The sequence below is a fragment of the Bombina bombina genome, chromosome 1, assembly GCF_027579735.1.
Source record: "Bombina bombina isolate aBomBom1 chromosome 1, aBomBom1.pri, whole genome shotgun sequence".
Lineage (NCBI taxonomy): Eukaryota > Metazoa > Chordata > Amphibia > Anura > Bombinatoridae > Bombina > Bombina bombina.
Genome location: NC_069499.1, coordinates 712,368,323 through 712,393,030, shown reverse-complemented (window position 1 = coordinate 712,393,030; position 24,708 = coordinate 712,368,323). Strand labels below are relative to the sequence as shown.

The 24,708-nt window shown below is 38.0% G+C and overlaps 1 protein-coding gene across 1 annotated transcript in view; it reads right to left on the bottom strand.

The window, feature by feature from the left end:
* LOC128645893 (E3 ubiquitin-protein ligase RNF12-A) overlaps positions 1–604 on the bottom strand; it is a 135,876-nt gene extending 135,272 nt beyond the window's left edge. Inside the window, exon 1 of the mRNA XM_053699206.1 lies at positions 477–604. The gene's annotated coding sequence lies outside the window, so the exon portion shown is untranslated. The remainder of the gene's footprint in view (positions 1–476) is intronic.
* Between the last annotated feature and the right edge of the window lie 24,104 nt (positions 605–24,708).

The window sequence follows — 24,708 nt, the reverse complement described above, 5'->3', positions numbered from 1 at the left end:
GGTATACGCCAATAAACCAGGAAAACTAATCGAACCATGGGGACCGTACAAACAATTACATAACCGAGTATGCAATTATGTAAACCATGACTATAAATGACTATGTAAAGACCCCTTTCTGTGCGTATTTATGTACCACTCAAATAAACCATTATATCACCATTTAATAAAAGCGTTATCTAAGGAAATATACAAACTATTACATATAATTGGCGCGTATAACTGATATCTAGTGCAGTGTTATTGGGCCGGGCTAAATGAAAACAACCCCGGGTCGAAGCCCGCCATGCTCTGATGTCCCGAATACACAGAAGCCTCTCACGGCCTAGCCTGAGCAGTTAGCCTCGGCCTCTAGTACGCCTTCAAACCGAGGAGTAGCTTCCCCTCTGCCTTTGCTCGCTTTTGATTCTCCATGGCAATGACAAACCCAACCTGCATTCTGACACTTTCCACCACCCTGTCCTGCTACTACGCACCTTAAGGAGAAGTTGTGCCCTCGGGTGTCCGTTAAATTCCGGCTTCTCCACCCAGAAGTCCCCTCAATCCGCCATATTCTCCATTGTTACGACGGCAGCCAGGAAGTGAGGGGTAAGGGCGGGGTTACTATCACGGGACTAACGTAAGGTACGAGGTGAGGTTACTAACAGGGAAACGTCATCCTCCAAGTAACGCCATATTAGTTGTGGCAATACTTTACTACGAAATCGCTCCATCTAGTGTTATATTTTGTACTATACACTGGTTGACTCAGCTATTCACACAGTATATGTGTGAGGAGAAACTAGAAAGCTACTGGAGAACTAGGGTTGCCAAGCTGCTCTCAATAAATATAATGGGTGACCATGTTAGAAGCAGGAGGGACCCTTATAGTGTCCGCCTCACATGATTAGACCCACTTCCATATATAGGGTTGCCAGCTGTGCTCTATAAAAATACAGTCAACTTAAAGGTGACAGGACATAGATGGGTTCACACAATGGGGTAGATTTATAGATCATGTCATACGCTTTAAGCATTTATCATTGCACAAGCATTTCTGGTTAAATGCTTGTGCAATGCTGCCCCCTGCACATTTGCGGCCAATAGGCCGCTAGCAGTGAGTGTCAATCATCCTGATCGTATCTGATCGGGATGATTGCTGTTCGCCACCTCAGAGGTGGCGGGTAAGTTAAAGGGATACTGAACCCAATTTTTTTCTTTCAATTTTAAGCAACTTTCTAATATATTCCTATTATCAATTTTTCTTCATTCTCTTGCTATCTTTATTTAAAAAGGCAAGAATTAAAGCTTTGGAGCCGGCCTATTTTTTGTTCAGTACCCTGGAGAGGGCTTGCTGATTGGTGCCTGCATTTAGCCATCCAATCAGCAAGCGCAACCCAGGTTCTCAACCTAAAATGGGCCGGCTCCAAAGCTTTTATTCCTGCTCTTTCAAATAAAGATAGCAAGAGAACAAAGACAATTTGATAATAGAAGTAAATTAGAAAGCTGCTTAAAATTGCATGCTCTATCCGAACCATGAAAGAAAAAAAAATTGGGTTTAGTATCCCTTTAAGGAGCAGCAGTCCGCTGCTTCTAAACTGAAGCCTCACACAAAATCAGCAGAATACGCTGCATGATAAATATACCCCAAAGTCTCCACACAAGCTCAACCTTAGGCCCCACTCTTGATCCTACCACATATATTTTTCACCCCCTTGGTTGCCAGTAGTACATGCATGTAGTAGCGATGTGAGTTGACCCCCTTGGCTGCCAGAAGTAAATACCAAGCAATGATTGAATACCCCCATGGTTGCCTTTAACACATATAATAGAACATGCACAGTGTAACTTTTTTTGAGCCATATTTCTAATGCGTAAAGGCCTAGAAGGCCCTTTACATTTAGCTGACAGGGATCTTTAAAGGGACAGTCTAGTCAAACTTAAACTTTCGTGATTCAGATAGGGCATGCAATTTTAAATAACTTTCCAATTTACTTTTATCATCAAATTTTCTTTGTTCCCTTGGTGTATTTTTGAAAAGCTAAATCTAGGTAGGCTCAAAACCGATTTCTAAACCGTGAAAACCGCCTCATAGCTCAGAGCATTTTGAAAGTTTTTCACAGTTAGACAGTACTAGTTCATGTGTGTCATATAGATAACATTGTGCTCACCCCCTTGGAGTTATTAAGGAGTCTGCACTGATTGGTTTAACTGCATGTATATCAAAAGCACTGAGATAAGGGGCAGTCTGCAGAGACTTAGATACAAGGTAATCACAGAGGTAACAGAAACAAAGATGTGGAGCCACTGTATGTAGCTAATAAGTCATTATTGTGTCAAACAAGTTAAAAAGCAAGAAGCATGCCACAGTGACAAAATGAGCGAGGCACCAATGCTGACATATTTCAGCCCTCAGGCCGTAATCATTGCAGTAGGTGCTATCTAGGAGGTGTAGTTTAAAACAGGTAAAGTGTTACCTGATTGGACAAAATTGATTAAAACAAAAACACCCTATAATTTTATTTAGTCATTAACACTTTATAGCCTCACAGAAAGGAAAAACCCAAACACCAGTAACAGCAGTGAAGATAGCCTAGCATTCCTATAAATTGCCCTTTTGCTATGGCTCTCGCAATGTTCTTTGGATGATTACTGGAAGAGTGTAAAAGGTTGTTTTTCCGCAATAGGCTTGCGATAAGTCCTTGTCTCAATTTTATTACTGCAATTGTCTGACAGTAGTGTAATGTCAAGGTAATTGATGATGGTTTTATGCCACTCCATAGTAAATTTTATCTTTTGTAATAGACTATTCAGGGCTGAAAGGGATTCCTATGTCAGTATATAGCAGAGTTATAATACAATTTATTTATTCTTTAAAATAGCCTCCAATTAAAATTTATATACGAAACAATTGAAATTAATATTTATTCCTAAATTCTTTAGATTAGTTAAAATTTATATACACATTGCAATATATTTATGTAGAGACCAGATTATGAATCAAATTATACACGCTTATGATGTTATAATATTCATTACAAAGATCATAAAAGATATATCTTTAAAATGAACTTTACTCACAATGGATCGCATTAAAATATCACAATAAAATACCAGAGTATGGACCGTTAGCTTTAAAGTGTTTAGTTAAACAGTATAAAAAGATACTTCACAAAAATCTTACTGGGTCTCAGTAGATTTAAGATAACTTTCAGACAAGTATAATTAAGCTACTTAGCCCATTATTATTATTATTATTATATTATTAGCCCATTATTATTAATGCAAACAGCCAATTTATTTGCCAATATGTCTGACCTGAAATTACCCCTTTTTTTAGCTACAATAAGACACATTCTAAAATATATATATAATATATGTATATATATATATATATATATATATATATATATATATATATATAGCTACAAATAACTTAATACACACCAGAGATATTTACTTACAATAATAAGCCTAACTTAGAGATATGAAATACAAAAGACCTTTATCTAGCAAATGAAATTATTGGCATTAATGTGACTAGCTAAGACTACATAGGACTATGGATATAAGCTTAAAATACAAAGTGCCCTTTTAAAATTACTAACTTCAATTAAACTGTAGCAACAATGAATGTATTTGCTTTAAAATATTAAATAATAGTCACTGCCATACATTACCACATAACCAAACAATTATTCCGTTTTCAGAACCTCTTGTGGGTCATCTAAGAAGGATTTATTCATTATGTGCAAAGGTACAGGCCTCAAAATTGTTAATCTTCCTTTGTTCAAGAAAGTGTCCCAAAATGGCAGAGAATATACTTGGCACAAAGCCTGTGTATTTTACTCTCCAAAACTTTTGCTTCTTTGAGTCTGTGTGTCTCCTTTGTCTACTGTGTGTGGGTGCTTATCAAAGATATAGCCCCTCCTTCTTTTTTTTCTAATCATTCTCACAAGATTTTGATAGGCCCTTAACGGAGCTTGTCCTTGGTTGGTTATTTGGGAGACGCCTCCCTGGTTGGCTTATTTGGATTTGCATATGTTTTAAACAGTCAACTCGTTTGGCTGTCATACCAGTTTTAATCCATGAGGGGGCAGCAGATAACCAGAAATGCAGTCTCACTATCAATACTGCTACAGCTTAATATCTCACCTTAAAATGTTTATTCAATATACTATAATTCTTTAGATTAGTTAAAATTTATATACACATTGCAATATATTTATGTAGAGACCAGATTATGAATCAAATTATACACGCTTATGATGTTATAATATTCATTACAAAGATCATACAATATATATCTTTAAAATTAACTTTACTCACAATGGATCGCATTAAAATATCACAATAAAATACCAGAGTATGGATCGTTAGCTTTACAGTGTTTAGTTAAACAGTATAAAAAGATACTTCACAAAAATCTTACTGGGTCTCAGTAGATTTAAGATAACTTTCAGACAAGTATAATTAAGCTATTTAGCCCACAAATGATTCAATATAACTCTGATTAAATACACCAGAAGTTGTATATATTATTAATGCAAACAGCCAATTTATGTGACAATATGTCTGACCTGAAATTTCCTCTTATTTAGCTACAATAAGATAAATTCTAATATATATATATATATATATATATATATATATATATATATATATATATATATATATATGCAAATAACTTAATACACACCAGAGAGATTTACTTACGATAATAAGCCTGACTTAGAGATATGAAATACAAAAGTCCTTTATCTAGCAAATTAAATTATTTGGCATTAATGTGACTAGCTAAGACTACACAGGACTATGGATATAAACTTAAAATACAAAGTGCCTTTTTAAAATTAGCCCTCAGTTTACGCTGGGGTTAGGTTCCAGAAGGAATGGTTGTAAATCGAAACCATTGTAAAATAAAACCCAGTTCATAATGTAAGTCAATGGGAAGTGAGGGAGTTAGGTTCCTTAATATCTCACCTTAAAATGTTTATTCAATATACTATAATTTTCAGTATTAAAAAACCACATGTTCCATGTGTATTGGATTATGTCATACTATTTACCCTGAGTATTTCAAGATTAAACATAAATATACTCCACTTATAATATCTTAAAAATGCATTTAAAATCATATCTTATATGAAAAGATTTAAATGGACTATAATACCTTCATCATGGACTCAATTACTTTCTCAGTTATCATCTTAATATCACATAAATACCTTGAGATCAGCAATCAAATGTAATTTCACATAATTATATCTATATTGGACTATTATCCCATATTAATATAAATATTGTATATCTGTATATCTCTCTGCTGAGTGTACCACTATACTCCTGGAAAAATCAAGAAGATGTTATTTACAGCACCAATTACATATACACTTATTAGATTTAAAGGTTATCTTTATGCGTTAGACACATCTCCTAGGTTCATATATATATATATATATATATATATTTTTATATATATATATATATATATATATATATATATATATATATATATATATGTTATTTGAGTATTTTAAATAGATTTGAAAATTATAGACAAATCATTTATCTGACGTTCTTGGTATACATTAATTTAACTAAGAACTATGTAGATAATTTGATATGAAAAGTACATAGGTTAAGATATTTTGAAATCTTGATTCTTAGGCCTTCAACTTCCGATATGTTAGCTGTAACATGAGCCCAGGCGTCTATGTGTATCTGAGGTTCAGAGGCAATTAACACCTCAGTGTAAACGGTTATTTCCCTCTGTAAAAATAGGTTCTTCTCTGCATACACTTAAGCCTCAAAGGCCCATCTCAGAAATTATGTCTGTATATCTCCACATGAGGTCATTACCTGATAATTTCTATTACATAGAAGAGAGAGCAGGAAATCAAACTTGAAAGAGGGCAATGTAATGAAAATCTCTTTGAAATAAACTGCCTTTCCCTTTGTTCTCACTTGTCTTAAGTAGCAGTGAGGTGTGGCAGGGGTCATAGTGAGACCAATGCATGTCAATTGAGATATTAGCTAAAATGAAATATCAAATCATGTGGTATATCTGTAGTTTATTTAATGTTACTTCACAGGTGCCCTAAAATAATTCCCCCTTCCAATTTTAATTAGATGTAGGATACATGTATTGGAATTGGCTTACAGTCAGTGTTACTTGGTGTTACTTGGTGAGTGTATTGAAAGTATGCATCATAGACAGTCTTCTATGAAGAGAGTCCGTTATTTTTGAGACCTCATGCTCGCTAGCTAGGCATCTTTAAACTACAATACTTCTGGGGATATGACACTTCATTCTCCCTCTATGACTTGTAGCTGGGATCTGGGATGGCACACTCACAACTGATTAATATTGACCCATTTATCCATAAAAGTATCATTTTTAGATATCCTAATTTTATAGTCAACTGGAGAAATTTTGTCAGTAATGACAAAAGGACCCTTCCATGATGGAAGAAATTTCTTCTCCTTAACCTGATCTCTTCCAAAGTTATAAAGATAAACTTTTATAATTTATTTCATATTCCTTTTTTGATGTTTTGAGATCATAATAGGTTTTAGCGGCAGTTGCAGACTTTTCTATGTTCCTTTGAGCAAATTAAAAGGCATATTGCAGGTGCTTCCTTAAGTTCTCCACATATTGATGTGTATTGGCGGCATTTATTAAGTTCTGGTCTGATGTACGGTACAATAGATGTTGAGGTAGAACCATTCTTCTACCAGTCATCAACTCAAAAGGTGACATCTTAGTAGCACTACTTGGAGTTGCTCTTAATGCCATTAGGACTAGAGGTAATTTTACATCCCAGTCTTTACCCATTTCACTCACAAACTTTTTGAGGATTTTCACAATGGACTGGTTGTAAAATTGTACACCACCACTTGAGGCAGCTCTATATGCAATATAGAGCTTTCTTTTGACCCCTAGTATTTTCCACATTTTGGTCATCACTTCGCAATTGAAGTGGGTCCCCCGATCGTATTTGATTCACTGGGGTAAACCAAATCTGGAAAACACGTACGTGGTTGATGAGCAATGCTGCGCATGTTTCAGCACTATTGTTAGGTGCACTGATGCACTCTACCCATTTAGTAAACAGGCATGTCACTGTCAACATGTATTTGTATATCTGACCATGGCATTACCATCCCCCTTTTCTGCAATGGCAATCTATGCGTTGGCGCAGTAGGTTGGAACTGTGGGCAGATTAAACAACCTTGACAGTAGGTTTGAACATATTTCAACATGTGCAGCCAAAAGGCGTAATCATGCAATATTAAATACGTTAATTTGGCGCCACAATGACCAGATGTGGAAGCATCATGGGCATGTTGAAGCATGAGACCTCTGAACTTTGTAGGTACCACCCATTGCTGGATGCCAGTTTTGAAGGTTCTAATCAACAAACCATCCTGTAACTTGAATTGTGATTTGGATTTCATTAAGATTCAAAATCTTCCTGGCCAATACCGTCCTCTTTTGAGATGGGGTTGCTTTCAGGCTCTTCTATGTGTTTATAGAAGAGGCCTACAATGGGGTCTTCCTTTTGACTAGTGATCAGGTCCTCACTAGGAGAATCTGGACTCCATTGTACCAGGTTAGGATAACTCTGTTGTTTAAGTAGGAGTGGACTAAGCGCTAATAGATATTTGGCCTTAAGCTTACTCACAGGTTAGTCTCCTAGCGGGCTAACAGAGGATGGAATACAATGAAAGGAGAGAGTAAGCGCTAGAAGCTTAAAAGGCACAGGACTGGATGATTGCTAAATACTATAAAATTGTTTTAAAAATGTTTAATACATATAATATATATAACAATACTGCAACAATGTAAAAAAGATTATGTGCATGGATCCATGACTGTAGCTTAAAAACATACAAACATTATATAGATATATAGAAATGTATAAAATAATGCTGTGTTCTAAAAGTAAACCAGACGTTAAACAAACTTGTGGTTGATAATGGTGATAAATGCGAATGATGGATAAAATCCAGTAGAATCACAATAAAAATCTAAAAATGTCCACAACAATGTTCACAACAAAGATAAAACCTGTGATGTGGTTTAAAAGAACGTGATCAAAAAGGTATGTGAGGTCCAAAAAATTTTTGGATAGTGCAAAAAATAAATATAAAATGAAAAATGTGGTACATTCAAGAGTTTCTGATACAAAGTCAAATTGTGATGAATCCTCCAATGGTGTCGTGAAGAAGTGCTAGGTGTAAAAGGTAAATCCAAAAACCAATGTCAATTATCAGGTGACCGAGTGGAACAGTAATTGGCCAATTGTATCAAATGTAAAAATTAAAAAATTATTGTAATAAATGTGATCACATAAAAAAGTTGAAAAAATGGGAGACAAAAAGAGAGGAAAAAAGGGTGCAATGGTTATACAATATTTATCCAGATGAGTGTCCATGTGTTAGGTATCCATGATGGTTGTCAGGTTTTCCTTTGCCCTTCCCCCAATGCCTATAAAACTTCCTTCTCAGCTGCAGACAAGTGCTTAGTAATTTGTTTGTAGTGAGCACTGTTTCTGAGCCGCATCAGGATTTCTACTCCTGTGATCTTTATTCACTCTCTAAGAGATTAAATCTTCAAAGATAAATCTGATTCTCTGAACTGTTATTTTGCTAACGTTACTTATCTGCACGACTGAGATATTAAACTTCAGTGTGGGAGCCTTATATGAAAACATCGTGTCAGTACACACCTCCTTCTGATTTATCTCCTGTCCTGTGTATATATTTCAACTTGTCTCGCTCTGCCTCACAGCCCACAGAGGAATCCTCTCTCTCAACTTCTGCTGTTAACGGAGCAATCTCCCTGTCACATCTGAGCAGCCAGCTGGATCCTAAACTGAAACTACTCACCGGAACAACAGCTGATCCTGTCTGCATCAACGCTGCAGAGTAAAACATCAGCGTCTGGGATCTTCACACTCTGTAATCACGGACAAGGCACAGCCTGCAGTAAATCACAGCTTGTGTGAATACATAACACAGCTAGTCCTGCACCCTCCTCTTTCTTCAGGAGTCTCCAGGTAAATAATCATTACCCTGTATAAGGGATTTGCATACTCATATCTGTATATAATTTGGAGTAGCTTACCTTGAACCTGCAATCCTTAAAGGGACACACACGTTAAGAAGCTATTGCTTAAAGGGATATACTATACTGTACAGCATACCTAAGTTGGGACATTTACCTAAAGTCTTACTAATCTTACCGCTGCTCCTCTGCCTACTACCTAGGTGGTAACTAAAGTACTGCTTCATAACCTGTGTTATAATTATCAGAGGAACTTTATCAGTACATTCTCAAAAACTTCACTTCTGTCTTATTCTGTAACCCATTCTATTTCTGGGATTGCAGCAGACAAAGTGATACAAAACCTTATTTAGGTCTACAGTTGAGTTCCATAGACTCAATTCTTCATTTAAACTGACATATTACTAAGCCTCAACACAATGGAGCCAGTAGACCTACCGCAAGTAGTTTATACTCTCTCACAAAGAGTCGACCAATTGGCACAAGGCCTTAGACAGCTACAACTTGAAAACCAAACTTTACATGAACTTTTAAAGGAAACCCTGACCTCTAAGACCTCAGAACCTGACCCTCAGGTGTCCCTACCAGATCCATTCTCTGGCAATCGTAGACTTTATAGACAGTTCAAAAACTCCTGCAGTTTGTTATTTCAACTAAAAGCCAAGACATACAAGACTGACAAGATTAAAGTTTTAGCTACCATTTCCTTCTTGAGAGGGGAACCACGGGCGTGGGCAGACACACTATACGAGACAGATGACCCTATTCTTTCATCTCTAGACCGGTTTATACATGCTATGGATGAACTGTACTTGGATTCCAACCTCCAACAGACCGCTGAGACAAACATGAGAAGTCTCAAACAAGGAAAACGGCAAGTGGAGGAATATATAACGGAGTTTAAACAATACTCCACCGACTCCTTATGGAATACAGTTGCGCTTAAGAACCAGTTTAGGATAGGGTTATCAGACGCAATTAAAGATGAACTGGCCCGAATCGACTTACCTGATTCCCTAGAACAACTTATGAGACTTACTACCCAAATTGATAGACGTCTCCGCGAGAGGAGAAGCGAACGGGGTTATCAGGAGAACACACACAGAGCAACCTCCTCACACCGTTTGCCTCCAATACACAAAACAACCCCAGAACCTATGGACATAGGTATAATCCGTGGACCACTCACTTCCGAAGAACGCAACCACAGAAGGACTCAAATGCTCTGCATGTACTGTGCTAATCCGAACCACACGGTGAAGGACTGTCCAACACTGATAAAGAATAAGAGAAGTAAGTGCATTACTATTCATACATCTTGTGTTTCACATGTTAACTCCACTTACTGTCGTCTCCCATTAACTTTGCAGTGGGACCAAAGCAGACTGAAGACTGAAGCCATTGTAGATTCAGGGGCTTATGGAAATTATTTGGATTTAGATGTTGTTAAAAGAAATAAAATTAAGTTTGTGTGCAAGCAGCAACCTGTTGTTGTTCGTGTAATTGATGGTTCAAAAATCCACACAGGCCCTATTACACATGAAACAGTACCTTTGCAGGTACAAACGTCCACAGGACATACTGAATACTTAGTATTTGACATACTTCCTTCACCATTGTTTCCTGTCGTTTTGGGTCTTTGTTGGCTACAAGAACATAATCCTTTTATCGATTGGAAGAATTTAACATTAGGGCTAACTTCTGACTATTGCAAAACCACTTGTTATCCACAGGTACACGTCCTACAGCTATCACATTCCGAAGTCAACCTACCTGAAGTCTACAAGGATTTTGCTGATGTTTTTAGCAAAAGAGAGGCAGAAACTTTACCACCACATCGTAAATATGACTGCCCTATAGAACTTCAACCGGGTGCTGTTGTTCCCCATGGACATCTATATCCTCTCAGCCAGCCAGAGTTAGAACATCTAAAAAATTACCTTGATGAGAACCTCCGAAAGGGCTTCATAAGACCTTCTACTTCCCCAGCAGGGGCAGGAATGTTCTTCGTCAGAAACAAAGACTCCTCACTTAGACCAATCATAGATTACAGAGAACTAAATAGAAGAACTATAAAAAATCGATACCCTCTCCCCCTCATACCAGAACTCATTGAAAGATTAGGAAACGCTAAAATTTTCACAAAACTGGATCTTCGTGGCGCTTATAATCTCGTCAGGATTCGAAAAGGTGATGAGTGGCTTACCGCCTTTAGGACGAGATATGGCCTGTATGAGTACAGGGTAATGCCATTCGGGCTATGTAATGCCCCCGTGACGTTCCAGTACTTCATAAATGATGTATTCAGGGATCTTCTGGATGTCTGTTTAGTCATTTATTTAGACGACATACTCATATATTTAGATGATCTTCCTCAACATATCACACATGTCAGATGGGTACTCTCCAGACTCCGTTCTCATCAGTTGTACGCAAAACCTGAAAAATGCGAATTCCACACGGATACCATATCCTTCCTTGGGTACCACATCAGTTCAGCTGGGATTCAAATGGAAGAAAATAAAGTTAGTACAGTAAGGAACTGGAGTCAACCAACATCAAAGAAAGAACTTCAACGCTTCCTCGGTTTTGCTAACTACTACCGGAAATTTATAAAGAATTTCTCTAAGATAGTAAGACCTCTTACTATTCTCACAGGTACATTACCATTTAAATGGAACAACGAAGCTAACCAAGCATTTATAGAGTTAAAACAAAGGTTTACAACTGCTCCGATTCTACAGTTTCCTAACCCTCAGCATCAATACGTAATGGAGGTAGATTCCTCGGATTACGCCATCAGGGCCATTCTATCTCAATGGGAGACACCAGCTACACCTCTCCACCCAGTGGCTTTCTTTTCTAAAGTTCTCTCTTCAGCTGAGAGGAACTACTCTATTGGCGATAAAGAACTTCTTGCCATAAAACGTTCTCTTGAGCAATGGAGACATCTTTTAGAAGGCACTATCCACTCCATAATAATATACACAGACCATAAGAATTTGGAGTATCTACAGAATAATAAAACCTTGTCTGCCAGACAAGTAAGGTGGAGCTTGTTCTTTACAAGATTCACTTTTACTATTATCTACAGACCTGCAGAAAAAAACCGCAAGGCAGATGCCCTATCAAGAAAGGAACCTATTCCTATATTTCATGAGGTGTCCCGAAACATTATACCCAAAGAATGTTTCCTGGGTATCACAACCGACCTACGTATGGAGTTAAAGTCTTCCCTACAAAACGACTTAGAGATTCCACATCATGCTGTAACGCTTAAACCAGATGGCTTTTATTATTTCAAGGAAAGGTTGTACATCCCAAGAAATCTTAGAGCACACATTCTCCGACTTTACCATGACACACCATTAGCTGGACACCAGGGAATAAAACGTACCACTGAGAAGCTCTCAAGGGCATACTGGTGGCCAGGTTTACATACTTCTGTGAAAGAGCATATCCAGACCTGTACCGTGTGTTCCACATGTAAGTCTGATAATCAATCTCCTTTTGGTCTCCTAATGTCCCTCGAAGTTCCAAGCAAGCCATGGCAACAGGTGGGAATGGATTTCATAGTCGAACTCCCTGAATCAGAACATCAGAATACCATATTAGTAGTAGTTGACCACTTCACAAAGATGGCTCACTTCATCCCTTTCTATAAGCTCCCAACCTCCTCTGAGACAGCGGATCTTTTCTTGAAGCACATAGTTAGGCTACATGGTCTCCCAACGATCCTTGTTTCTGACAGGGGAACTCAATTCACATCACATTTCTGGAAACAACTCTGCAAGATCCTAAACATCGAACACCGTTTTTCAACGTCTTATCATCCCCAAACTAACGGACAAGTAGAGCGCGTAAATCAGTGGTTGGAACAGTACCTTCCCTGTTACTGCTCACACCATCAAACCACCTGGATGCAGTACTTGCCAATGGCTGAATTCTCCTTTAATGATGCCATGAATTCCACCATCAACATGTCTCCATTTTATGCAAATTACGGATTCCACCCACAGATAACCTTTGCTGAAGGAGTTGTTGCTACTTCACCCCTGGTCGATTCCATGACAAATTCCTTAATAGAAACCTTCAAGGTACTCCAGGAGAACATCAGAGACGCACAGGCCACTCAAAAAAGATTTTACGACCTACGAAGAAGGGAGCCCCCGAAATATGAAGTGGGACAAAAGGTTTGGCTATCCACAAAAAACCTTAGATTACATATACCCTCTAGGAAGTTATTCACAAAATTCATAGGACCCTTTACCATTAACAAGATCATCAATGTCAATGCAGTTTCATTAGAACTACCATCAAATTTACATGTACATCCGACCTTCCATGTATCCCTATTAAAACCAGCTAGGGACATGAGGGATTCCAATTTGGTACTGCCTCCTACATCGGAGATTGTTCAGCCTGATGAATACGAGGTCCAAACCTTACTGGATTCCAGGTACCACAAGGATCAACTGCAATATCTAATACGGTGGAAGGGCTATTCCAGCCAGGAGGATTCTTGGGAACCCTCCACTAACATTCATGCACCTCGGCTTGTCGCCCTCTTCCACCGCCGCAATCCGGATCGTCCTCGGCCTCAATCTGTGGGACAGCTTGCTTGAAAGGGGGGTCATGTCAGGTTTTCCTTTGCCCTTCCCCCAATGCCTATAAAACTTCCTTCTCAGCTGCAGACAAGTGCTTAGTAATTTGTTTGTAGTGAGCACTGTTTCTGAGCCGCATCAGGATTTCTACTCCTGTGATCTTTATTCACTCTCTAAGAGATTAAATCTTCAAAGATAAATCTGATTCTCTGAACTGTTATTTTGCTAACGTTACTTATCTGCACGACTGAGATATTAAACCAGTGTGGGAGCCTTATATGAAAACATCGTGTCAGTACACACCTCCTTCTGATTTATCTCCTGTCCTGTGTATATATTTCAACTTGTCTCGCTCTGCCTCACAGCCCACAGAGGAATCCTCTCTCTCAACTTCTGCTGTTAACGGAGCAATCTCCCTGTCACATCTGAGCAGCCAGCTGGATCCTAAACTGAAACTACTCACCGGAACAACAGCTGATCCTGTCTGCATCAACGCTGCAGAGTAAAACATCAGCGTCTGGGATCTTCACAATCTGTAATCACGGACAAGGCACAGCCTGCAGTAAATTACAGCTTGTGTGAATACATAACACAGCTAGTCCTGCACCCTCCTCTTTCTTCAGGAGTCTCCAGGTAAATAATCATTACCCTGTATAAGGGATTTGCATACTCATATCTGTATATAATTTGGAGTTACTTACCTTGAACCTGCAATCCTTAAAGGGACACACACGTTAAGAAGCTATTGCTTAAAGGGATATACTATACTGTACAGCATACCTAAGTTGGGACATTTACTTAAAGTCTTACTAATCTTACCGCTGCTCCTCTGCCTACTACCTAGGTCAGTGCTTTCCAAACTGTGTGTCGGGACACATTAGTGTGTCGGCAGCAGTGTGTAGGTGTGTCCCTGCTTCAGCACTTTTTTTTAAAATTACATTTTTTTTTTAAATTGTTTTTTAGTTTCTGACTTTCCACCTGCTCTTGATATATGGATAGGAAGTGGAAGCTTAAAAATGCTTGATGATGAAATGCGAGTGTCTTTATCTAATATTACACCAAATATTCCAAAACTGTGTTCATCCCATCAACCTCATACATCCCATTAAAATAGTAAATAGCTATTGGTGTTATTAATCTTTTTTAAATTCTTGCACATACATACTGTTACTTGTAAATGCATTTTGTTATTATATAATTTATGTATGTGTCGTATCTTTTAAAACAAGTTAGTTTAACCTCCTTTTTGCTAGTACAACTGAATTACTGTGTCGCGAAATGATGTAGGTCTACAAAGTGTGTCACCAACATGAAAAGTTTGGAAAGCTCTGACCTAGGTGGTAACTAAAGTACTGCTTCATAACCTGTGTTATAATTATCAGAGGAACTTTATCAGTACATTCTCAAAAACTTCACTTCTGTCTTATTCTGTAACCCATTCTATTTCTGGGATTGCAGCAGACAAAGTGATACAAAACCTTATTTAGGTCTACAGTTGAGTTCCATAGACTCAATTCTTCATTTAAACTGACAATGGTAGACAAAACAAAAATGTGATAATAAATGGAAGTGTGAAAAAAAATAGTAAAAATAAAATATAAAAACTATATAAAAGATGTATTATAAAATAAAAAATAAAAAATGATAAAAATGCAAAAAACCTGTTTTTTTCCACAGGTTTTTTTTTCCACATTTTTCATTTTATATTTATTTTTTGCACTATCCAAAAAATTTTTGGACCTCACATACCTTTTTGATCACGTTCTTTTAAACCACATAACAGGTTTTATCTTTGTTGTGAACATTGTTGTGAACATTTTTAGATTTTTATTGTGATTCTACTGGATTTTATCCATCATTCGCATTTATCACCATTATCAACCACAAGTTGGTCTAACGTCTGGTTTACTTTTAGAACACAGCATTATTTTATACATTTCTATATATCTATATAATGTTTGTATGTTTTTAAGCTACAGTCATGGATCCATGCACATAATCTTTTTTACATTGTTGCAGTATTGTTATATATATTATATGTATTAAACATTTTTAAAACAATTTTATAGTATTTAGCAATCATCCAGTCCTGTGCCTTTTAAGCTTCTAGCGCTTACTCTCTCCTTTCATTGTATTCCATCACTCTGTTGTTTAGCCTGGTTTCTGGTAATGGCTTCTACCTGGACTACACCCATTAAGTGGTTGATATTAAGGAGTTCTCTAGTTATGGCTCCTTGTTTGGCTAATGAATCCGCAAGATCATTGCCTTCCTTATCAGAACCTAGAGCCCTGGAATGACCCTTGGTCTTTTTCCAGTGTATGGCTAACCCATTGGACACCACTAGATTATCAATCTCGCAGAACAATTTGCCATGTTTGACTGGTTTGTTGTTAGTTTTATGCATGCCATTTATTTTCCAAGTTGGCAGGTATTCAACAAAACTGTCACACACATAATTTGAGTCAGTAATGATGACAAATTCATGAATATTGTGTTCAATAGCCATCTCAATGGTTTTTAGAACAGCAGTTAGTTCTGCAACTTGACTGGTTCTTTGTCCAATGTTGAAACCTACAGAAATATTTGGGAATCCACTTGCCCAAGTTATGCCAATGCTGGTGACTAATCTGCACTCATTATCAATGGTGGCATGGTAAGTACAACCATCAACATATAGCCAAGGTAATGTTTGACAATGGTCCTTATTGTATATTTTATATGGGGAAAGCAATTGTTCCTCCAGGAAATCATCTTCTAATAACTCTTCCCCATGATCCTTAGCAGTACAGTCGTGGAGTTCAGCAAGCCCCTGTGCAACTGGATTCTTTTTGTTTTGCTTATAGCAAATTTCTAAAGGCCAGCCTTGTAAGGAAAGAGTCCAAGCGGTTATGAGGCTGTTAGACAAATTCCCATCTCTTATTCTCTCACTTTGCAGATATAGCAAAGGCTGGTGGGCTTTTTCTACAATCATTTTTTCACCCTCTAATTAGCTGCGGAAATTTTGTAGAGCCCATACAGTAGATAAGAGGGCTTTATCGCAATCACTAAATTTTATTTATACTGAGGATAAAGTTTTACTAGCATAAGCAATGACTTTACTTAAATTATCATGCTTTTGGTACAAAACAGCACTCATGCTTATATATGTGTAACCTGTCTCTAAGACAAAAGGTTTACCCCCTCTAAGCAAGGTGCTTGAGTAAGTTTTCTCTTCAGCTCTCTGATGGCTGTCTCTTAAATCTTACTTCAGTGCCATTTCACATCCTTCTTTAGAATAAGTAGCAGTGGTTTAGCTAACATAATTATCAATTAATTTGCGAGAATAATTCGTCATACCCAGAAATGATCTTAATTCCTTTAAATTAGTTGGGTTTTTAGAATTTATTATAGCTTCCACCTTTTTCTTCTGAGGATTTAACCCTTCAGAAGTAACTTCATGTTCTAAGAAGTTTACACGAGAGCGGCACAATTGAGCTTTTTGTAGGGATAATTTGACACCTGCGAGAATAATTTGTCATACCCAGGAATGATCTTAATATCTTTAAATTAGTTGGGTTTTTAGAATTTATTATAGCTTCCACTTTTTTCTTCTGAGGATTTAACCCTTCAGAAGTAACTTCGTGTCCTAAGAAGTTTACACGAGAGAGGCACCATTGAGCTTTTTGTAGGGATAATTTGACACCTGCCCTTTTAAGTTGGCTGAGGACATGTTTAAGCTCTGTAATGTGTTTTTCGAAGTCTGTGCTTTTGATTAAAACATCATCAACATAAGATAAGGTCCCCCTTTCCAGTGCATCAGGCATAGCCTTATACACAAATTTATGTATCCAAATGATGGGAGTCACTGGAATGCATACTGGACCTTTTGGAACAAGAACGCAAGCTTATACTGGTCCTCCTCATGTACCTTTATGGTCCAATATCCCTGTGCACTATCAATGGCAGTGAATATATTGGATCCCTGCATCTGTGCTAGGCACTGGTCAATATATGGCACAGGCCAGCCAGACATGTACACTCCCTGGTTTAGCTGTCTTAAGTCAGCACACAAATGCCATTGTCCATTGGGCTTAAGGACACCTAGAATAGGATTGTTATAAGAGCTATACACCTGTCTGATAATACCTCTTTCTTCCAAGTTCCTTATGATTTCTGCAAGAGAATCATATGAGGCTAAAGGAAATCTGTATTGTTTAACAAAGACAGGTGGTGCATTGGGATCTGTTTGGATTCTTACAATGTGCAAGTCTGTAGTCTGTAGTCTGTAGTCCCGCAGTCATAAGAATCCCTAGCAAAAATATCCTTGTACTCCATCAGGATTTCTCGTAGCTGTTGGCGTTCATCATCATTGGAACAGCCATTAGCTGAGGAGATTTGTTCTTTGACTATTTGCTGAAATCCTGGAAAGATTTCAGGCTGTCCTATCTCATAGGCTCCTTTCAACCTAGAGGTGAGATCCCCTTGATTATAATTTACATTGCCCCCATGACTCTGGGGTATTCTTGCTCTTTGATCGGCTGATCAAATAAATACTAGAGAGGCTTCTTCAATTTTACAGATGCCTTCCTCTGAGCTGAAGGGATACATAGACTGAATTGTAAATAGTACCTCTGACATAGATGCAAAGGTTTGTTCTATTAATTGTTCTTAAGTTAAGTATCCTTCAGGTATTAGCCCAATTACATTATTCTAGAATCCAAAAGTGTAATAATTTGATTCCAGCGCTATGGTAGTTCCCTTGGATAATGTTATATTCTGTGGGGTCATGTTATGCACAATAACATGTATTGGAATAGTTCTAATATTTACCATAGGGGTATGGGTCATTGTTATACCCAGATCTTGCATTCTATGGGAGATGCATATTAGTGTTTCAGAAGTTTTTACATTTCTGGCCTCTTTTTACCTGTAAGGATAAGAGGAATTTATCAGCGCCATCAGGAATTACAACATCGTTAGACACCTGCATATTCACAGCATATGGCAATTGCTGGTTTTATTTCAGGGCCACATTTTCATCCTGAAATACTTCAGGCTCCCCTTTTAACCTGCTCCAGAGGCAAAGGTTATTCAAATCTATTTGTATGGCATATCTATATAAGAGGTTGTTGCCAATGTATATTTGATTATGGGAAGTATTTAAAACTAAAAACAGGTGCTTTGCTGATTTATTACCTATGGATATAGATAATAAACACTTAGCTTTGATGTTATAGCTTTCACACTTGTCATCCAGGTCATGGACCAAGAGATCTTGGGGAGAAAGATATTTAATCACTTTAGGTTCAGCTATCTGTGCTAATAAGCCTTCGCTTATATAGCTAGCTTCCTGTTTTAAGCTCAATTTGGCATACTTGTTTTTTCCAAGGTCATGTACTTGCATAGGGATAAATAGATCATCCTTAACCTTCTCAATTTCTGTGAGGAATTGGGAATGATCTCCCCCTTGTGGAGGTATATGGTTAATACATCACCGTCTAAGGAAATATTTGCTATCTTTCCAGGTGAAATTTTTAAAGTATTACCACCAGAGCCGCTTAAGGGAGTCTGCTCATCTATTTGTAAGATAGTGATTTCATGTACAGAGTTATTCCTGAAATAAATCTCCACAGCATCTGGCTTCTCCTCCACCACATGACAGTTATGTTGGGTGTGAGATATACCAGACCGCTCATAATTTTGTGACCAAATTACATTATTTATGCAATCAATTATGGTGCTTAATCGCTTCAGGAGATCACTACCATAATTAAATGATCAGTTGGCAGATCCACTATAATGACAGGGTGTCTTATTAACCTGTTCCCTAGCCTTAGTTTTAACCATGCCGTACTGTAGACTTTGATAGAGTCACCCCCAACACCTATTAGTGAACCATCAAATTCTTTTATTTTAGGTTTGTGTGTAGTACCTGTGGGTTAAATAGTTGCTTTAAATCCAGTATCCGTTAATTCCATGATAGGGTTAGCAACTGAATCCTGGAGCTCAGCTAATACATAATATCTGCCTGCAGTTTCTACCATTTCACACATAAAATTAGCATGATTACATATCTGTGGGCTTCGCCATGTTTTACCTCTATTTGCCATGTTACCTGATGCAGAAGAATTTTCATTCTTACCAGTCCTTTCCTCTGTAATAGGGTCGACAGGATTCCTGTGTACTGCATCTGTGGGAATAAGGTTAGGAGAAAACTGCAAAGGAAGAGGTGAGTTTCCAGGCTGAGGTTGCTCGTCTTCACAGCTAAATCATCCGTTCCTGGTCTGTAGGGAGAGAATATGATTAGTATCATTATTGACATTTATCATTTTGTTTGGTATATCTCTCCCCTCTCTCTCAGGTAATACCGCAGTATTTATGACTGCTGGCCACTGGCTGTACCACTAAAATAGGATTATTAGGGTGCAGAGCCGTCAAAGCTTGACTCATATTAGTAAATAGTGTACATAATTGACTTACTTGCGTACTGAGTTGATCCACTTGAACGCCATTTTTACCCATTGATATCCCAGGGTATTGATTCCTGGATCCTTGGAATCCCTCAGAATCATAGCTATTGTTCCTATTTTGACGTGGTTGTCTTTGGGCTTCAACTTGTTCAGCGTTAATGCCTTGGGGAGCACTATTTACTTGGGGTGTCTGGTTATCCTGAGTATTTTCGTCACTTTTGGTATTTATTTTTATGGGGGTACCGATTACCTTGTGGATATTCATCTCTTTGGGGATAATTATCTATTTGGGTATGCCCCCCATTTTGAGTATATTCTCTCTGCACCTCAGCCTGTGTTGGGGGAGGGTCAGAGTTAAAACTTTGCGGGGAAGGCCTGTTTTCTTGGGCCACTTCCATATAGGTTATCTTTTTAGACTCCAAATTGAGGGTGCTAGGTGACACCCTAGTTTCTGCCGCAATTTTAGAGCTGGGCCTTGGATCCTTTTTAATCCCCTGTTCACCGGACTGCTGAATAGAGTATAACTTGGTACTCTCTTTGATCAGCCAGTCCAATGAGCAGTTCTCATCAAAATCTCTAGCCATATTCATTTTGATGTGTGAGGGCAGTGCTTCAAAAAATAAATTCACAAACTTTGAGCTTTCAAATATGGGGTAGTCTTCGGCTATACTGTACGCACTTTTTAGTACAGAAAGGACTTCTATAGAGCTTTGATTGGGACTACATTTTAAACTGTATACAGGTATTTTCGCAGCAGTTTTAGTGCGATATTGCCCATACTCCTTTTTGCACTGATTTTTTTGTTTCACTCCAGGAATGAATATTCATATCCTTTAGTGAAGCAAAGAATTTGTGATGTTTACCTTCGGCATTTGTGATGTTTACCCATTGATATCCCAGGGCAGAAATTAAATTATTTACTGCTCACTAGTAACATTCATTATGGATAAAGCATTTTCATAGGTCACTAAGTGGTCAATTATAGAATTGGTTCCCTTGTTGAAAAAATTAGGTACTGCACTATTTAAAAATGTAATTATTTTAGTGGTGTTATATACCTTATTGGGCATATCTTGGGCTTTCCTAGGGACCTTATTTTTGGGGCTGGAGCGTTTCCTATCTGCCCTTCTACTGTGGGGAGATTCCATATGCATATTAGCATTATGGGGGTTATTTGGGTAAATGGCTCCGCCCTCTGACTCACTACTAGAGCTTTCCCCCTCATCTGAAGTATAGCAGTTCCCTGAATTTATAACCTGAGGTGACTGTCTATTTGGGAAGTGTATTTCTGACCCAATAGGTGTCCTTTGTTTAAATTGTTCCCTAATATTCTGCAGTTCATTTCTCATCAAATCTTTAAGGGATTTAAAATTATCTGCATTATCCTCATTGCTAATAGAGGGGTTTTCATTATGATGACATGGCCTTTTTAAACAACTTAACTCTCTTTGGCTTTGATCTAGTTGTTTATTTAAATCTTGGATTTTGGCTAGTCATTTTTGGTTATGCTTATCTAAGGCGGCCATGTCTTGTTTAAATGTAAGAATTTCATTTTCAGCTATATTTAAATTCTATTCACATTTGCGTGATGAGCGAATATTATCCTCTAACTCCTGTAATTGCAATTCCTTTTCTATAAGATGGAGGGACATTTTGTAAATAATGCATATTACAAGGGGCCAACATTTTAGTATTAGTTCATCCCATTTTTTGAGATTTTTGCATTGATTAATTTTTAATAATTCTTGGAATAATTCACTTTTTTCATTCCACCTTCCATCATCAATAGTAATATTTTTAGCCTTAATTGCAAGCATATCCATATAATCATTTAAGTCACCCGCAATATTACACCTCTTTTTAATGTGGCCTATAATGTCTATCTTAAGGAGGATCGCCCTTAGTGAGGGGTAGTTTTGGGGAACATATTTCAACACTGAGTATAGATTCATTGGATTCACTTCTAGTAACAGACATTATTATTTTGACTAAGTATTTAATTTGAACAAGAGGAAAAATAAATAAAAAAATAAAATATGAATATTAATTTTGAAATATTAATAAAAAATAAAAAAAATTCTTACTGGGTCTCACTAGATTTAAGATAACTTTCAGACAAGTATAATTAAGCTACTTAGCCCACAAATGATTCTATATAACTCCAATTAAAAACACCAGAAGTTGTATATATTATTAATGCAAACAGCCAATTTATGTGCCAATATGTCTGACCTGAAATTACCTCTTTTTTAGCTACAATAAGACAAATTCTAAAATATATATATAGCTACAAATAATTTAATACACACCAGAGATATTTACTTACAATAATAAGCCTTACTTAGAGATATGAAATACAAAAGACCTTTATCTAGCAAATGAAATTATATGGCATTAATGTGACTAGCTAAGACTACATAGGACTATGGATATAAGCTTAAAATACAAAGTGCCCTTTTAAAATGATTACCTTCAATTAAACTGTAGCAACAATGAATGTATTTGCTTTAAAATATTAAATAATAGTCACTGCCATACGTTACCACATAACCAAACTATTATTCAGTTTCCAGAACTTCTTGTGGGTCATCTAAGAAGGATTTATTCATTATGTGCAAAGGTACATGCCTCAAAATTGTTATTATTATTATTATTATTATTAGGTATTTGTAGAGCGCCAACAGATTCCACAGCGCTGTAAACATAGTCGGTGTACAGGATAGCTTTTGTAGGGGTCAAGTGGGTAGAGGGCCCTGCGGAGAGTTTCACTGTTGTAGTCGGCTCTTATGAAGCGATCTGTAAACAGCTGGGCCCATAGGCTTACAATCTAAGGGGTTCAAGGGGAAAGCAATGGCGTTAGGAAAGGTTAGTGTTGGTTGTATGCATCCCTGAATAGTAAAGTTTTTAGGGAGTGCTTGAAGCTGTTAAAACTAGGGGAGAGTCTTATGGAGCAAGGCAGGGAATTCCACAAGATGGGGGCCAGTCTGGAGAAGTTCTGTAAATGTGAATGTGAGGAAGTAACAAGAGAGGAGGAGAGGAGGAGATCCTGAGCTGATCGAAGGGGACTGGAGGGAGAGTATCTAGAGACAAGTTCTGAGATGTAGGGGGGAGCAGTGCAGTTGAGAGCTTTATATGTCAGGGTGAGGATTTTATGTTTAATCCTAGAGGCAAGAGGAAGCCAGTGAAGGGAATGGCAGAGAGGTGCAGCAGATGAAGAGCGACAAGTAAGGAAGATGAGCCTGGCAGAGGCATTCATAATGGATTGTAAAGGAGCTGTGCGGCAGCTAGGTAGACCAGAGAGTACGGAATTGCAGTAGTCGAGGCGGGAAAGGATGAGAGAGTGTATTAAAATCCTGGTTGTATCTTGTGTAAGGAAATGTCTAATTTTAGCAATGTTTTTAAGGTGGAAGCGGCAGGCTTTAGCCAAGGACTGGATGTGAGGAGTGAAGGAAAGATCTGAGTCAAGTGTGACCCCAAGACATCGGGCGAGCGGGGTAGGGGTAATGATGGAATTATCAACAGTTATAGAAATTTTGGGGGTGGAGACATTGGAAGAAGGGGGAAAAATAAGGAGTTCAGTTTTGGAGAGATTTAGCTTAAGGTAGTGAGAGGACATCCAAGATGAGATGTGAGAAAGACAGTTAGTGACACGGGTTAGTAAGGAAGGAGGTAGGTCTGGTGCAGAGAGGTAGATTTGGGTGTCATCGGCATACAAATGGTATTGAAACCCATGGGACTTTATTAAAGAACCTAGTGACGACATGTAGATTGAGAAGAGAAGGGGACCAAGGACAGAGCCTTGAGGTACCCCAACAGAAAGTGGTAACGGGGCAGAGGATGCTCCGGAGAAGGCTACTCTAAATGTACGGTTAGTCAAATAGGAAGAGAACCACGAGAGAGCTGTGTCACAGATGCCGAAGGATTGGAGGGTTTGGAGCAGAAGAGGGTGGTCAACAGTGTCAAAGGCTGCAGACAGGTCAAGAAGGATAAGCAGAGAGAAGTGGCCTTTGGATTTTGCTACAAGTAGGTCATTGGTAACCTTGACAATTGCTGTCTCTGTAGAGTGATGGGAACGAAATCCAGATTGCAGTGGGTCAAGAAGAGAGTTTAGTGTAAGGAAATGGGATAGACGTGCGTAAACTAGCTTTTCGAGGAGCTTTGAGGCAAGAGGGAGTAGGGAAATAGGGCGGTAATTTGAAGGGGAGGTTGGATCAAGGGAAGGTTTTTTTGAGGATAGGTGTGACCAGTGCATGTTTTAGAGATGAGGGAAATATACCAGTGCTGAGGGAGAGGTTGAAAATGTGTGTGAGTATGGGGGTGAGGGTAGAAGAGAGGGAGGGGAGTAGCTGTGAGGGGATGGGGTCGAGGGAACAGGTAGTGAGGTGGGAGGACAGTATAAGGGCAGAAACTTCATCCTCATTAACAGGGGCAAAAGAGCTGCATTTTTGGATATTTGGGTTTTGGGTGATTGTGAGCTTTTGAGGGGGTGGGAGATTGGAAGTATGTTGAGAGCTGATTTCACTTCTGATGGAGTCAATTTTGTTGTTGAAGTGGCTTGCAAAATCTTGAGCTGAGAGAGAGGTTGTGTTAGGAGGTGGGGTG